We start from the raw sequence: 17,007 nt of genomic DNA, 5'->3' as shown, positions 1-17,007 counted from the left end.
TTGCCAGTCCATAATAAAAACTGTGCCATGATGAAATATATTCCAGAAAAAAAGAATAAAAAAAATCCATTGATTTTCAAAGATATTCATAAAAAGGATGCAGCCGTGATAGCGACCCCAGAAATTTGATGGTATAACTGCCCGTTGAAAAGAAAAAATGTTCATGCATTGCTACTCTTGCTAGATTAATGATGAATTTGGTTGGACCTTTATGTGGTCTTTTTCTTTGTTCTAAAATAGTTCTTAGTACAATTAATGCCTCATCTTTGGGCACAGATATATATAAAGAAACAATGTCCAATGTTACCATTAGGTATTTTTTCTCCCTAATTACAATGTCTTGAAGGATGTTAAGGAAATGTGTGGTGTCTTTAATGTATGTTATATGTTTTTCAACTTCCATCCTAATGAAAGAATCAACAAATGTTGATAAGGGTTCCAGCAAAGACCCATGTGATGACAAACTTGGACGTCCAGGTGGCTTGTCAGCATTTTTATGGATTTTTGGGAGCAAATAGAAGACAGGAATCATGGGATATGTATTATTTAAATATTTAAACTCCCTCTTAAATAAGAAACCTTTCCTTACTCCTTCCTGAGTGATGACGTTAATCCTTGTTTGAAGTTTTGTAGTTGGGTCCAGTTTTAATTTTCTCTATATATTTTGATCATTCAATGCAAAAACATAAGAACTTCAGAAATCTATAAAAACTAGTAAAAAAGCCCCATTTCTGATGCAAATGAAACGGGGGCTAGCAAGGTTTTCTTCAGAGTGTGCATGTGGGAGTGTGTGTCCCCTGCCCTCTCTCCCTCCCCCTCCCCCCTTCGAGTCCAGTCCTTCAGTGTGTTAAGTTTCCTGCTGTTCTGTGTTTGTGTTACAGAGAGAGTGAGGGCATCTCTCTCCCCTCCCCCCTCTGAGTCGTTCACTGTTACAGAGAGAGGGATTTCGTGCTGTGCTGTTTTCCTTCACTCATGGGGAAACCGGATATCTCTGGCGCTTCACACATCCGGCTAGAGGCTTCAGTGGTGCCTTTTATATATATAGATAATAAAAACAGACCTCTAAATCCATTGCATGGGGTCTTAAGTTGTGACTGCTAATGTTGCCACACGGCCAAATAATGCGCACAATTTAATTGAAAAATAAGACAATCAGTACCTGTAATTGACAATTAACAACCAATTAATTGCACTAATTGGCAATAATTGGAAGTTATGCACACATCCCTCAATGCTTATTTTATAAAGATATTCATGAATTTATAAGTCGCACAACAGAAAAAGGCGCGTGATGAGGAGGCATGCCTAGAATTTATGCACGCTGTTAGAGAATCACGCCTAAATGCATATAAAATGGCTTCCTATATGTAAGCCTGCTCTGATCAGGCCTAACCTCTGGTGCAGACATTGTTCAGGGCTAAGCACCGTTCTGTATAACGTGTTTTTCAGTATTTTCTCAGCACTTTCAATGCTATTTTCACTATCTTTAACTGTGTTCACTTGAGTAACATAGGTGTGCTGGAGGGTCTAGGGTGCTGCTTACAATAAGGAGAATTGGGACAGAGTATATACATGTACCTCACATCCCTTACTAGGGTGCTTTGTGCTTGGCCAAAGATCTGGGATATCTACCCTACGCAGTGCCAACGGTCCCTCATTGGAACACTATCAGTGTAGGGATCAGTGGCCTAGTGGTAATGGTTTGGGACAATAAGTCAGGTGACCAGGATTCAAATCCCACCTGATCTACAGCTGACCTATTCACTCAACCTTCAGTGCACAGTACAGCCTATTCACTTGCATTGTGTCCTTGCTACTCTGTCGTACTCTCTTCTGGCTCTCCCTGTCCTACCTGTGTCTATTTCTCTGTTCCCACTCACCTTGGGAGTTGTATGAAATAGTAAATCTATCCCAGGCCCTCCTATATCTAAGATAGGATCATCTATAGTCTGGTAGGAGAAAGTTCAGTTTCTCCTTGCACAGAAACAGCCTAGACAAAACCACTGTGTCAGCTTAACTGAAGTTTGTCTGTCTTTTGCAAATGTCTCCACACCTATGATCTCATGACTTCATTACATTGACTTCAAATTGGAACTAATTGGTTTTTATACAGTGCGTGGAAATTTGGGTGATTCTATGTCGCGTCCCTCACCTGTGCCGCTTCTCCGTCGGGCATGCCACGCTGTCAGGGTGTCGCAGGGAGTGTTGGCCAGGAGAGGTGGTCGGGCACCAAGCCCCTGCGTCGCACCGCTGGAATCCTGTCTGCAGTCTGGGCTGCTCCGGCCCTCCGGTCCGCTTCGGTGGCGGCGGGGAGACGCCGGCCAGGTGGACAGGGCCGGCGTTCCCCGAGAAAGGGATCCCTTGCATGCGCGGAGCCTCAGAGGAACGATGTCACTCCCCACAACGTCCGGATTGGCCGATCGCGGCTGACTCCGCCCACTGCTTCTGGCTGGCCAATCCGGGGCTGTTGAGTCACGGTTGTGGGTAGCTCCGCCTCCTTCCAGCTGTTACCGGTCCTCCTGATGGGGAGGGCTATTTAGGAGCAGCAAGGCAGAACTCTCATTGCTTCGGCTTCTGCTTTGGTGGATTCTGTGGCGTTGGATTCTTCCTGGACTGCTCTTGCTTAGAAACTTGCCTGGACCTGGACTCTGCTTTTGTTTGCCGCCTGCCCTGAAACTTGCCTGGACCTGGACTCTGCTTTTGTTTGCCGCCTGCCCTGAAACTTGCCTGGACCTGGACTCTGCTTTTGTTTGCCGCCTGCCCTGAAACTTGCCTGGACCTGGACTCTGCTTTTGTTTGTCGCCTGCTCTGAAACTTGCCTGGACCTGGACTGTGTTTTTGCTTGTCTCCTGTTCTGAGACTGGTCTGGTCTTGGATTTAGCTCCTGCTTTCCATCTGCCCTGGAAGTCTCATCTGTGGCTACACACCCCTGACCTCCTGAGGAGTTGCTGCTCCACTCTTCAGGTAAGATCAGGACTGTCCGGCTGCCTAACTCTGTTCGGCACAGGGGCTCACTTTCTGAGGGTTACTAGGCCTGACATTCTATATGAAGTGCAGAACAAAAGGTAGGCATGTTCTTTAAAATGACACAGATTTTTAGGTGGATTACATGATACACAAAACCACAACACTAAGTGCGATTCTATAAAGGCCACACGCTTAGTATTTTTTTAGTCGACAACAATTTTTTTAGGTGCAATACATAGAATTTGGGCCAGAATAAACAAGTGAACTACATCAGTTACTAGTCAGAGTAATTTTTCATCAGCATAATAATCAAAATTGACAACATAATAACATCAACACATTCATTTGCATATGACTTTTCAATACCATAGTAAGCAAGCTGAAATAATTAAGGGATAAATATTTAGCTGTCAGTGATTAGTATTTTGCTTACTGCCAATGGCATTATTCCTGTATATTCAAAGTCAGGATCTGTGCAGGCTTCAGCGTTGAATATCGAGTTATTTTTAAGCTGGCTAACACATAGCTGTTTAACTCTACATTCATCACTTAAGCATCCCTGGGTTACCTCATAAAAAAAGGACAGACTTTTAGGCGGTCCCATTTATATGGTAAACCTGGCCACTTAGGGGAGATTACATATATGGCACCTAAAAGATCGTCACTGACTCAGCATATTCTATAATCGGTGCCTAAATATAGAATCTATTTCAGCACCTAAATCTACATTCATTCATTTACTCCAACGAAAACGTGACATAAATCCCAGCACGTAGATTTAGGCGCACTGGGCCATATCATATAACTAGGCACATAAATTTTGGAATGCCCAGGAAATGCCTGTTTCCCCGCCCATAACCATGACCCCCTTTCCCTGTGCACATTAGATGTTTGGTGCACATCATTACAGAATACGCTTAGCAAGTTGTGCGCCTAAATTCTAATCAGTGCCAATTAGTGCTTATTATTGCTTGTTAAGTGCTGTTATCAGCATTCATTAGCTTGTTAAATTATGCACATTGTTATAGAATCCACTTCAGGCAGGCGGACCCAGGCCCATCCCCCCTACCTGTTACACTTGTGGTGGTAAATGTGAGCCCTCCAAAACCCACCAGAAACCCACTGTACCCATATCTAGGTGCCCCCCTTCATCCCTAAGGGATATGGTAGTGGTGTACAGTTGTGGGGAGTGGGTTTGGAGGGGGGTTTGGGGAGGCACAGCACACAAGGTAAGGGAGCTATGCACCTGGGGGCTTTTTCTGAAGTCCACTGCAGTGCCCCCTAAGGTGTCCGGTTGGTGTCCTGGCATGTGAGAAGGACCAGTGCACTACGAATGCTGACTCCTCCCATGACCAAATGGCTTAGATTTGGTCGTTTCTGAGATGAGTGTCCTTGGTTTCTATTATCGCCGAAAATTGGGGACGACCATCTCTAAGGACGACCATCTCTAAGGTCAACCTAAATGTTGAGATTTGGGCATCCCCGACCATATTATCGAAATGAAAGATGGCTGCCCATCTTGTTTCGATAATATGGGTTTCCCTGCCCCTTCGCGGGGACATGCTGCGAGGACGTCCTCAGGAAAACTTGGGCGCCCCGTTCGATTATGCCCCTCTATGTATGAGATAGATTTGCATATGATGTAGGGTATGCAAATGTATTTAATGTTTATTCATTGTGGATATCCTGAAAACCTGACTGGCTAGGTGTGTCCTGAGGACTGGGTTGAAAATCACTGCACAATACTAAAGTGGTATAGTTCTGTTGCAGAGAGCAAACTGGTCTAGTGAAGATCCAAAGGAATCTTTGAATGCTTTCTTTGGTAAGTAATGAAGCTTTAATCATATGCAGAATTAGACAGAGAGCCTATATAGTGGCTTGACAAAGATTATCTGGGTGTAGTGGCAATGTAGGAGTAAAAACCCAGTGTATTACAAAGCTTGATTATACCAGACCTGTGGTCACAGAATATGTAGTGCTCTATGCCAAACAAAAAAAAAAAAAAAAAAACTTTGTTCAGACATACTTTTCTGAAGAAAATAAAATCTGTGACCCTGTTGGAACTGACTAGATGGCAACTGAACTGATGCAAGCAAAAAGAAATGTGGGCAATGTGATAAGGACCCTTGGTCATATCGACCCAGCCTGCCAGGAACCCTGAATTTAGAGAAAAGCCACAGGACTGTCTTATGAGTAACTTCATAAGACATTCCTGTGGTTTCTTTCGTCACAACAAAAGGGCACAGGCCACTCACTTTCTGTGATGTTATCAAATCGATGCTGATAAAATAATATACAAGGGCATGCTGTGTCAAGAGATACCATTCTACCTACGCTACTAAACCTAATTCTTTTTCACTTATATCCCCAACTCAGGTTATACAAGCCAAGATAACAATCCTACTAGGGTACACGGAGGGAAGTTGCCATAAGGAGAGTGTATATTTTATTCCAATAGATACCTGACTAGTATTTAACACTTAAAGAACTTTTATTCTAATCTTTTGTTCTGTTACATTCTTATCTATATTCTATCCTTGTAAATAGAACTGTTTTTTTAAATTGTTATTAGTTGCATGAGTCCATGTAGTTTAACAGTTTATATATATATATATATATATATATATATATATATATATATATATATATATATATATATATATATATATATCCAGAGGGATACAGAAATTGGGTCAGCTAAATAAAAATTGTGCTTGTCTCCCCAGAGTGCTTGCAAAGCTTTCGTTTTCATTGGATATCTTTGTTTTACCTCTGACTAGTATGGTCACAATCACCACTAAAGGCCCAGTGTCTTCTTAGAAGCCCAGTGCAATACTGAGGCAATTGTGCCATATGTAAGCACTAGTGGAAAAAATGTCTTTGGTCTAAAAAGTCTTCTTCTAATTCCCTCAATTGTGCTGCATTTTCCCCTTTGTTTGTGTCTTCCTCTTTTTCTGTCATGGCTGCAATAAAAAAGAGAAAGCATTACACCCTCAATGATAGGTAAAATGTAACCTTTAAAGAAAGAGAGCTGTGATATAGTTGATGCAATCTGTCATAATCATCTGCCTCTAGGTGGTAAGAACATTTCTGATTCAATTAACGCTTGTTAATTATTGCATTCTTTATTATACTTTAGTACTCACCATATGAATACTTGATTATAGAAGAACAAATTTGCATTAAAAATAGCAGTTATTTTTTTAGTACTACCTGTTACCATTTATTGCGATAAATATACGCACCATTTTACCACATGCCAAATGGCTTGTTAATTCATGAGTACATTCCATAATATTGTCACTATGCTTTATTCATGATAATAATATCAACAAGGTTTAAAACATTGACATCTGTGCATCTGAGAAATAAAATGTTAACAAGGCACTAAGGAGATCTTTTACTAAAGGGTGGAAGAGGTAGTGCGGGTTTGGTGTGCGACAAATTGGGTCTTCCAACCGGGTTCGCCCAGGAGTCCAGCGATAGTCCCGTCTTTGTAGCATGCCAGTTCCAGCACTAGAAAAGACATTTTTATTTTCTAGCGTTGGGGGTGTGCCCAATGGTAATCGGGCAGCGCTGCACTCTGCCTGGTTAAAATCCAAGTTAGTGCCGAAGCCCAGCTCCAGCTGTAAATGACTGTGTGGCAATCTTTTGCTTACCACATGGCCATTTACCAATCCTCCTGAAAAAAGTGCCTTTTACCGATGGCAGTAAAATGTGGCCTCGGTGAGCGGCAAACCTGCATGCTGACACCACCATGGTTCACCTTTTACCATCTTTTGGTAAAAGGACCCTTAAATTGGCTTAACATTTTCTTTGTTAGCCTGTTGAAATCCAGGTTTTTATAAGGTACCAACTTTAAATACGTGGAAGAGTAATAATTACAGCATTATTCTATTTTCTGCTGGGAGCTTTTAAGACATTTCCTGACTTTTAAACTTTCATCCTAATGTGTTGTGGTATTTGGAAAGCAAACTGTTCAATTTAAAACCAGTTTTAAAGGAACCACAATGCAACAATTGAAGGTCAGCATACAGGCTTCTTTCAGAAACTAGTGTGCTCATTTTCAAAACAGAAAAACATCTAAAATGTGGCATAAAGCAGCATTTGAACGTCTTTCTCAAAAACGTTGAAATCAGCATTTTCAATGCAGATTAACATACAGACACTCTAATGGGAATTGTTAGTCAAAAACACTAGCTAAACCCTTCGTTTTTGGATCAAAGTTCACATTTTTAATCAGAGCCATGCCCTAACATTAAGGCAGTAAACATTTCCAACAATTTTTACCCATAAACATGCAAATGAGAACCTCCCAAAAACTGACTAATTTGTATATGGCTTGAGAAAATTTGAGTACATAGCATACCAATCCCATTTCCTAGCACCTAAATTCTGCAATTAGATTTAATGCAAATACTTTTAAAACTTATTTTTAGCACTTTTAAAATTTCAGGGGTCAGTGCAAGTCTCTTTGGTGTGAACTGCTCATGTGCAGGAATTCATGATCCTAGTTAAATATCTCCCTGGCAACCCAGGACACCTCCAGCCAACCCCCCTGCTCTGCTCTCCCATCAGTAAGATAATCAGATTACAACTGATTATACACAAGGCTAGATATGGCTTTCACTGAAGCTGCTGCTATTTAAACCCCCCAGAGCAGCAGGACTGGCAGGAGAACTACTACTAATACTATTTAGCATTTCTATAGAAACAGCTGATCCATCCTGCTGTGTCTGGGGAGGAATAGCCTCCCCAAGCCTCTTATACCGGGTGCCTGTGCTGATGATCGATTTAGCCGTCTCCAACCGTATTTTGAAAATACGGTTGGCTCCGCCCCTTTGCGGAGCCGGCCCCAAAGATGGCCGGCACTGTTTGATTATGCCCCTCTTTATATATTATTTATTTAATAAATCAATCACCTGCTTTTTCACCATGTGCTCATAATAAAAGCTATGTTTTCAAAACAAGAAGTTATCATTTAGGGGGGAAGTTATTGATGTGGACTACTATTAAGTTGGGCTATTTTATCACAGGTCCCATTTTAATCAATGAGACCCTATGCTAAAATAACTTGTAGTAGAATAACCCGTCTTAACGGAAGCCCACTTTGACAACTTCCCACCTTAATGAATGAAACATACCTTTGTTCTAAGACTAATTAGTTCTGAAATACACACATTCTTCCATTCTTCAAATTAAACCTCCCTTCTCAGGGTTTCATACTATCCAGCTTATTTTCGAAAGAGAAAGAAGCCCATATTTCGACCCAAATCGGGAGATGGGCGCCTTTCTCTCATGGGCGCCCAAATCGCTATAATCGAAAGCCGATTTTGGTCGCCTCCGACTGCACTTTGTCGCGGGAATGAACAAAGTTGGTGGGGGCGTGTCAGAGGCGTGGTGAAGGCGGGACTGAGGCGTGTTTATTGGCCAAGGAGAGATGGGCGCGCTCGGCCGATAATGGAAAAAGAAAGGGCGCCAGAAACAAAAATTTGGGTCACTTTTTTTGGACCCTTTTTGGTCACGAACAAGTCCCCCAAAAGTGCCCCAACTGCCCAGATGACCACCGGAGGGAATCGGGGATGACCTCCCCTGACTTCCCCAGTGGTCACTAACCCCCTCCCACCAAAAAAAAAGACCTTTAAATTTTTTTTTCCCAGCCTGTATTCCAGCCTCAAATGTCATACTTAGATCTATCACAGCAGTATGCAGGTCCCTGGAGCAATTGTTAATGGGTGCAGTGGACTTCAGACAGGTGGACCCAGGCCCATCCCCCCCCCTACCTGTTACACTTGTGCTGCTAAATGGGAGCGCTCCAAACCGCCCCCAAAACCCACTGTACCCACATGTAGTTTCCCCCCTTCAGCCATAAGTGCTATGGTAATGGTGTAGAGTTGTGGGCAGTGGGTTTTGGGGGGGGGGGGGATTTGGGAGGCTCAGCACCCAAGGGAAGGGAGCTATGCACCTGGGAGCTATTTTATTTTATTTTTTTTTACTTTTTACAAGTGCCCCGTAGGGTGCCAGGTTGGTATCCTGGCATGTGAGGGGGACCAGTGCACTACGAATCCTGGCCCCTCCAATGACCAAATGCCTTGGATATGTTCGTTTTTGAGCTGGGCGCCTTCGGTTTCCATTATCGCTGAAAACCGATATCACCCAGCTCAAATCCGCCCAAATGCAATGCATTTGCCCGGCACAAACCGTATTATCGAAACAAAAGATGGACGCCCATCTTTTTCGATAATACGGTCTGTCCCGCCCCTTCGCGTACCCATCCTCAGAGATAGGCGCCCATGGAGATGGGCGTTCGATTATGCCCCTCCACATCTGCTTTCTATGCTTAGGTTTTACTGATATCAGCAAGTTCTCACTTCATATGTCACAAGTGACAATAGCAAGTTTCACTTTTGTACTTGTGCATAGACTTTACAGATTTTACTCTTATTCTCTCTGACATTGCCTTTTTTTGACCTGGGTCCTCATTCTTCCACATTCATCTCCATTTGGGGCTTATATAAGCTACTAGCTGTTGAGCCCGTAAAAAACGGGCTAGTAAAGGAAGGGGGGGGGGGTTGAAAGCCCCCCCCCCCGGATAAGTTGCCGCCGCCCCCCCCCCCCCGGAGTCCCCTCCACCACCCCTCCACCCGGGCCGGGTACCTGGCTTCACTATTCAAACCGCCGGAACGCAGCACACAGCTCATCTGAGCTGCCGTCGGCCTTCCTTCTTCTCTGCGTGTGTTCCACCCTCGTGTGACGTAACGTCGGCGAGGGCGGGACACAGGCAGGTAAGGAAGGCCAACAGCAGCTCAGATGAGCTGTGTGCTGCGTTCCAGCGTTTTGAATAGTGAACCCAGGTACCCGGGCCGGGTGGAGGGTGGGTGGCAGCGGCGACTCCAGGTGGGTGGGGGGAGCGGTGGCGATGGCGGTTCCCTCTCTGTCACGCCCCCGTCATCACGTATTGACGCGGGGGCGGGACAGAGAGGGTCTCTACTGCGCATTTGCGAGTGAGTATGCCTCTTGCCATTTATATGTTTGATAACACTTAATACACTAATACAATCCTGAACTTAGCAGCAAAACTTAGCACCATATGATCAATATGATTATTTTTATGTGTATCTAGTAGCCAGTTTGTGGAGGTTCTTCCTCTTCTTGCTGTTCTTGTATGGATTGCTGATCATTTGATCCATTTGTAACAACCTTTGTCTGCAGGTTAATAATTACTTTCAGTAAAGGTAGGAATTATGCTGGTGAATGTGGAGGAAGTCAGACGGAAAAAGGGGTTTGGGATTTTGTTTTGTAAATGAGAGAGATCTATTTTTAAGCTTATCAAACTCTCACAATTTTAGAAATGTTAATTAAATTGTATAGTTATAACAGAAATAAACCCATGTTCTTTAAATAAGATAGTTATTCTTAAATAATTGCACATATGCTTTCATTTCTATGAAATGCAATAATACAAGTGCTTTTTTCACATCATAGAAGGATATCATCTATTTTTAATATCATCTAGCCTCTATGGCTTTAACAAAAATATTTTTAGGTTTATTAATAAATATTATTTGTGGATCAAGCACACAGCTATAGCAGTTACAATGGCCCTATATATGGAAAATTTCTAAGTGGAGCTTTTAAAGATAGCTTTGTATTACTTCACAGAATAAGGGAGGGGAAAGTTATCAAGGTGCAGTATAAGTCAGGCTTTTACAGCACATTAATTTATCATGGGAGTCACCAGTGTTATGCCATCTTGTGAGCATCAAGCTTAAAACCATGAGTCAATATTCCTAGGCTGCTTCTTAAAGAAGCCCTTGCACGGAGTCATGACTCCCTCCCTCTACTAGTACTGTGAGACCATCTCTAGAGGTAAATATCACTATTTTGAACCCAGGTTGGAAAATGAAGGAGTGACTGGAGATCATTCCTGCACAACTCTACTAGACACCAGGGGGCACGTCAATGGAATGTGCTACGTATGCCCCTGAAAACACAACCTTCCTACATATATTTTAAGAAGATGCTTAAGACCTATTTATTTGAGGGTTAAATCTGAGTTTGTACTGTGTTCTTTGGTTTTGTAGATTCTTCTCTTTAAAGTTGAGATTTTCTCTTATGTGAACCATTGTGAATCTAGTTTAGAAATAACGGTTGGTATATAAGAATTAGATAGAATAGAATAGAATATTGGAAGATTGGTCCAGGGGGTGGCCCTTCAGGAGGTTGGGAGAGGCTTACATTTGAAGGAAACATGGCCTGGGGGTCTTCCAGTGGGAGACAGAACTTCCAGATGGGGATCTATACCTGGAGGGGCCATTTGTAGAATCGGGGCAGTGCCTGGGGGGGGGGAGGAGTTGTGCTTGGGAAGGAGCTCAATAAGACACCTCAAGGTAACTGTGCCAGGCCCCTTTAAGAATTGGACCAGATATATCAGGCTATGGTTTTGAGGCCCAATGATATCAGGACAGTAAAATCTGGGGTAATTTTTCCAGCTATAATGGGGCTTGTGGTGTTTACCACAAGGGTCGAATAAGAGCTATTATGCAGCTTGATAACTCCCCTCTTCACCTTTTTGCTTTGGACTTTGTCAGCTACATTTTTTAAAATTATACCTATAATTCTAATCTGAAACTCACTTATGCTTACCATAATCATGATGTTATTTTTTAGTTTGGTGACTGAGTGACAATTGTTTTTTATTTTTCAGTTTTATAGTTGCCATTAGAGAAGGTTACATAAGAACATCCCCATTAGGCAATTCTAGGTTCTATGGAAAATTTTCTGCACATGAATTTAAGAAACAAGCTTTAGTAATGACAAAATGATTCAACAATAGACAGTACCCATCTATGATCATTAAGAGGGCATATGTATGTGCTATTGGGCTCATATAGATCATTTGCTTTTTGCCATATGAAAAACAAACTGAAGCCAGGATGCTGTGTTCTTTCATATTTACCCCTAGTACATTAAAGTCCTATTTTGAAGCCCTATTCCCAATTTACACACATAAATATAAACATCTGCTGCCTCAGGCCTGTATTGATGGCTCCACCATTTACCACTGATCGTAGTCTTCTTCGGCCGCTTACCTCAAGCCATCAAACAATCCCAGGCAACAGAGTACATTAAACTAACCATGTTCTCTTAGTTCAAAACAAAGAGAAGGAACGAAAGTAAAGGATTGTGAGCCAAGAACTAGACAGATGTTTCAGTGATAACTGTGAATTTATTACTAACAAGTCTGGGATTTTTAAATTACTGTATTTTTCAGACTATAAGACGCACCGGACCATAAGACGCACCTAGGTTTTAGAGGAGGGAAATAGGAAAAAAAATTTTCGGACTATAAGACACACTTTTTCCCTCCTCTAAAACCTAGGTGCGTTTTATGGTCCGGTGCATCTTGTCCAAATGCAGGGCCCCCAATCTCTCCATTTTCCAGGGGGCCCCCTCCCTCCGTCCCTCCCTCCATTTTCCAAGGTCCCCTCCCTCACTCGCTCACTTTGTTTTGCAAGGTCCCCCCTCCCTCTCTTGCTCCATTTTGCAAGGTCCTCCCTCCCTCACTCCATTTTGCAAGGTCCCCCCTCGCTCCCTCCAAATTTTAAAAGTTTTACCTGGTTGTGGTCGAGGCAGCAAAAGGCATGCATGCTGGGCACGTCAGTCTTCCATTCTGATGACTCTCTCTCTCTCTCTCTGTTCTGGTCCCGCCCCTTGAGGGCGGGACCAGAGCTGAAAGAGACGTCAGAACGGAAGACTGACGTGCCCAGCTTGCATTTTTTGCTGCTGCTGCCACAACCATGACCAGGTAAAACGTCTTTTAAAATTTGGAGGGAGCAAGGGGGGACCTTGCAAAACGAAGCGAGGGAGGGAGGGACCTTGCAAAACAAAGTGAGGGAGCGAGGGAGGGACCTTGCAAAACGGAATTACGGTGGTTTTAAAACTACATTTGGACTATAAGACGCACCCCCCATTTTCCTCCCAAATTTGGGGGGGAAAAAGTGTGTCTTATAGTCCGTAAAATACGGTAAATTGATAATTTCTTTGAACAGCTTCACCTTCAATTCTTCACAATAAACACTTTTTCTTTTACAGGTGCAACTAAATGTTTCTGACAGCATTTAAAGAGTGAACCAGGATATCAGATAAGTGTTACTATTCACATAATTTCTCTTACACTGTTAACTTTTTCTAAAGGAAATATCTTTTTTCCAGAAAATTACTCTTTGTGTTCAGTTTTTGTTTTTCAGACCTCCTAGGGACTTGAACTTTCTCTATCAGGTAAGTACAGCTTTAATGGTTTTCCCATCCAGAACTCCATACATTACTCAATAAAGATATAGCCCCATTGTATCCACATGATGAAGTTTCACTTAGCTGAGATCTGTCTTGAGAGAGGCTTTGTTCGTTCTTGCACGATGGGGCCCTTCTGCGACATCCAGCACAGGTCTCTTCCGGCCTGTAGCTACTATCCTGTGCATTAACAACCCAATGAAGGAAAACCTTAACTTCCTATTTCCTTAATTATCATGCTTACTTACTGTGACATCATATACAGGGGCTTCACTAGCTATAAATAAAATAATAACAAATTAGGTGTCCCTGTATTCCAGGCCTATTCTAATCACTTTTCACTGTTCTCTGGAAGAGCACTGCTTAGTTGAGCTTGTTCTCTCAAACAGAACCACATCCAACCTTCACATTCATTATAGTCAAGGATTCCTATTCAGATTTCACCTTGTTCTTACCAGGATCTGAATAAAATAAGCGGAGCTCAGATCTCACTCAATCACAGTCACTACCGAAGTTACTCACATATGTGCTTAAATAACAGACAATTTTATAGCATTCTGTCCAGATGCGGTAAAAACTGGCATGGCACGCGTCCAATAGCCTACACTACCACAGACCACTTTTTACTGTGGCTTAATAAAAGAACCCCAGAATGTTTATTCCAAGCTGGAGCAATATTTAATCAGTCAGCCATAAAGTTTTTTTTTTTTTTTTTTAAATGGCAAGCAAAACACCTGAATTTGGAATTATTGATGTTGTGTTAGTTAATCATTAACTTCTTGACTGACATGGGTACTCCTTCAGACATCCCAGAACTAAACCTATCTTCACCTTATTTATCACTAATACAATTCTTTCAAAAAAAGAAACTGTGGTAACATTACTGGTGTGTAGGCACTGTGTGTAACCAGGTGACATTTGTTCATCCAAATATCCAAAAGGTTTGCATTCAGATTGAGCCATTAAAGCACAGACTGATAATAGTCATGAATGTAAAAGGTCTCTACATCAATCAATTTGTGAAGGATCATATTCAACTATGTTCTAAATTCCCAACACCATCAAATTTAAAACTCTATTTTGCAGTTGCTGTCACAACCTCATAAGTGAATCAATATTTAAAGTTTATTAAAAATGTGCTATACTGTTCAAACTGACAAAGCAAAACAAAGTGGTGTACAGACAAACTCAATAATATTTGCACTTGCATTATAGATCATCTGCAACTTGGGTGCCCAGTCTCCCAGTGTTGTAAGGTTCTCTTCTGATTTAACAGCTTTGAATAACTTTGTGTCATCAGCATATTTAATCACCTCCTCTCCCATTTCTAGATCATTTATAAATGACTCCTGGGGAACCCTACTATTTACCCTTCTCCACTGAGAATGTTGACAAATTTTTTTTTCTGCCTGGAAAGCCAGACAAATTATCTGAAGCTATATAGCCCTGGCAGTCTTGTTTCCTTATTTGTGGGAGTTGATTATATTGTTTTTATGTTTATGTATGTGATATTTGAAAGAACAGGGGACAACACTTGGGACTGTTATCACTGCCACTGATAACCCCCTGACGCAGGCATTTGATGAAACTCGGCCATGTCAAGTATCTTAATAAAACTGCTTCCTCGAACGTCTGACTCCGCTCATTTGCTCCATCTGAGGCCCTTTACATTGATTCTGCTTCACATCTATTTGTGTTGCTGTTTCCCTCCGATCTGCTGAGTAGACATATTTGGGGGCAGGTTTTGGGTAAAACACAAGAAGAGTCATTATTAATGAACATATTTTATAAAATACTTATCTTCACATGTGTTTTATACACAAATATTTACATTTACTCCCTCAGCTTCACATTTCACTGAGATTTCTGCAGCTTTTCAGGAGTAATTTTTATAAAGATATGTAGAGGGGCATTTTCAACATGAATTCCAAATGGTGAAAAAAAGCCCAAAAAACATTAATCAGAAAATGTGCAAAAAACTAAATCCATAATGAAAGAGTTAAATAAACATTTTCCAATATTCAAAACTACACTAACAAAGTTTTTTTAAAAAAGGCACACTGTGACCATCATAGACATCTCCACTGAACAGAAATATACAATGCAAAACCTGCAACAGCAGTAGTTATTCCCACGTTGAGAAAATATTCAGTCCAACAGCAGGACATTCCCTTCATGTACAAAATGTGCACATATATATATATATATATATATACCTCTGCATGTGGAAGAACATTCCTTATTGTGGACAGCAATATCAGTGTACAGGGAATCAAATTTATCCATGCAAGAGTCTTGTACAGCATCCAGATCCTGCAAAAAGCAAGGAATAATTTGTTAGCAGAAACATAAGACAGACCATAAGGCAGATCAGGTCTCAGGTCATCTCACTATCAGAAGGGGAAGTTCTGAAGGCTGCTTACCTGGAGACATTAGCAAATGTGGACTCAGGCTAGCTCATGGCTTCCAAGGCTCAGCTGCTTGATGAGGAGGAAACAGAATGGAGAGCAAATGAGTTTTCCCAGGCAAAATGTAATCTACATTGTTTCATTTAGATGTCATTGCCCCCAAAACATTTTCATGTGTAGGTCATTATATAAAAATCAATCCTGAAAACATCTAAGTATCTGCAGCTGAAATATCTAAAGTGCCCTATAAACAATTGCATCTTGGATTTTCAAACCTCCACATCTCAACATTTGCAACCTAGTAGGAAGGGAAAATTCAGCAATGGTGAGGTTGAGCTTCTAGTGAAGGAGATTGTGGCATGCCATAGCAATTTATTTTCTCCAAAAGGACAAACATTCTGTGCTTAAACCAAGTAAAGAATGAGTGGCAATATGCCACAAGCTAAACATGGTCTACCATACTAATTGAGAAGTGGAAGACTAACAAAAGAAAATGGAGGCAGATGAAGAGGTTTGTGAAGCACAAGGCTGGAGACATTTCACTGAATGTGGACCCCGTGAACCTCACCCCTGTGGAGCTCATGGTGCACAGGCTCTTTCCCAAGGGGACCATGCATGGCCTGGGAACCCAGGACACCTCCGCACAGGCTAGGGAATCAGGTAAGGTGTGTTGGCTGCTTTCTTTGTCAAACTTGGATAGTATTGGGGGGGGGGGGGGCTGATAGGAAACCAAACTGTAGTAGAGGTTATCATATACATGGGGGGAGGGGGTAAGAAAGCACACAAGACTATAGGCAGAAAGGTTGGTTATCAATTCAGCATAACGTAGTGGTTATTGCCTAGGTCTGGGAACATTCAGGTCAAAGGTTTGAGTGCTGCTTTGTTTGAACTTCTTTATTATCTTGTTCCACCCCATTCAGGCTGACTTCATAGTTTGGCTAGATCTTCGAGTGTTAGTGACAGTGATGAAGATGATTTTTTAGAACAACGCCCCCACAGAGGCAGGTGGGACAAGCCAGAGGTGGGGTGACTTCCAGACCACGCAGGATGCCTCCACAGTGGTGATGAATTTATCCACTGTATCCTTGTCCCCGGCCGATCTTTCTTTATTATCTAAGGGTCTTTCCTTTATACTCATGGTTTGGTTTGATGTTTCAATTCATAATGGATCTAGAGAAATTTGTAAGGAAGTTACAACTTAGGATCTACTTTTCTGACAAAAAAAATACTTCCGACAAGACGAGAGTTACTATGAAGTCAGCCTGGATGCCACCAATACCAGTGGATCCTATTGTTAAAGTCTTTAAAGATCTGGTATTGAGAGACATTATGGCATGTT

Source organism: Microcaecilia unicolor, chromosome 1 (genome assembly GCF_901765095.1).
Source record: "Microcaecilia unicolor chromosome 1, aMicUni1.1, whole genome shotgun sequence".
In the NCBI taxonomy this organism is placed as follows: domain Eukaryota; kingdom Metazoa; phylum Chordata; class Amphibia; order Gymnophiona; family Siphonopidae; genus Microcaecilia; species Microcaecilia unicolor.
This window is presented reverse-complemented; position numbering follows the sequence as displayed.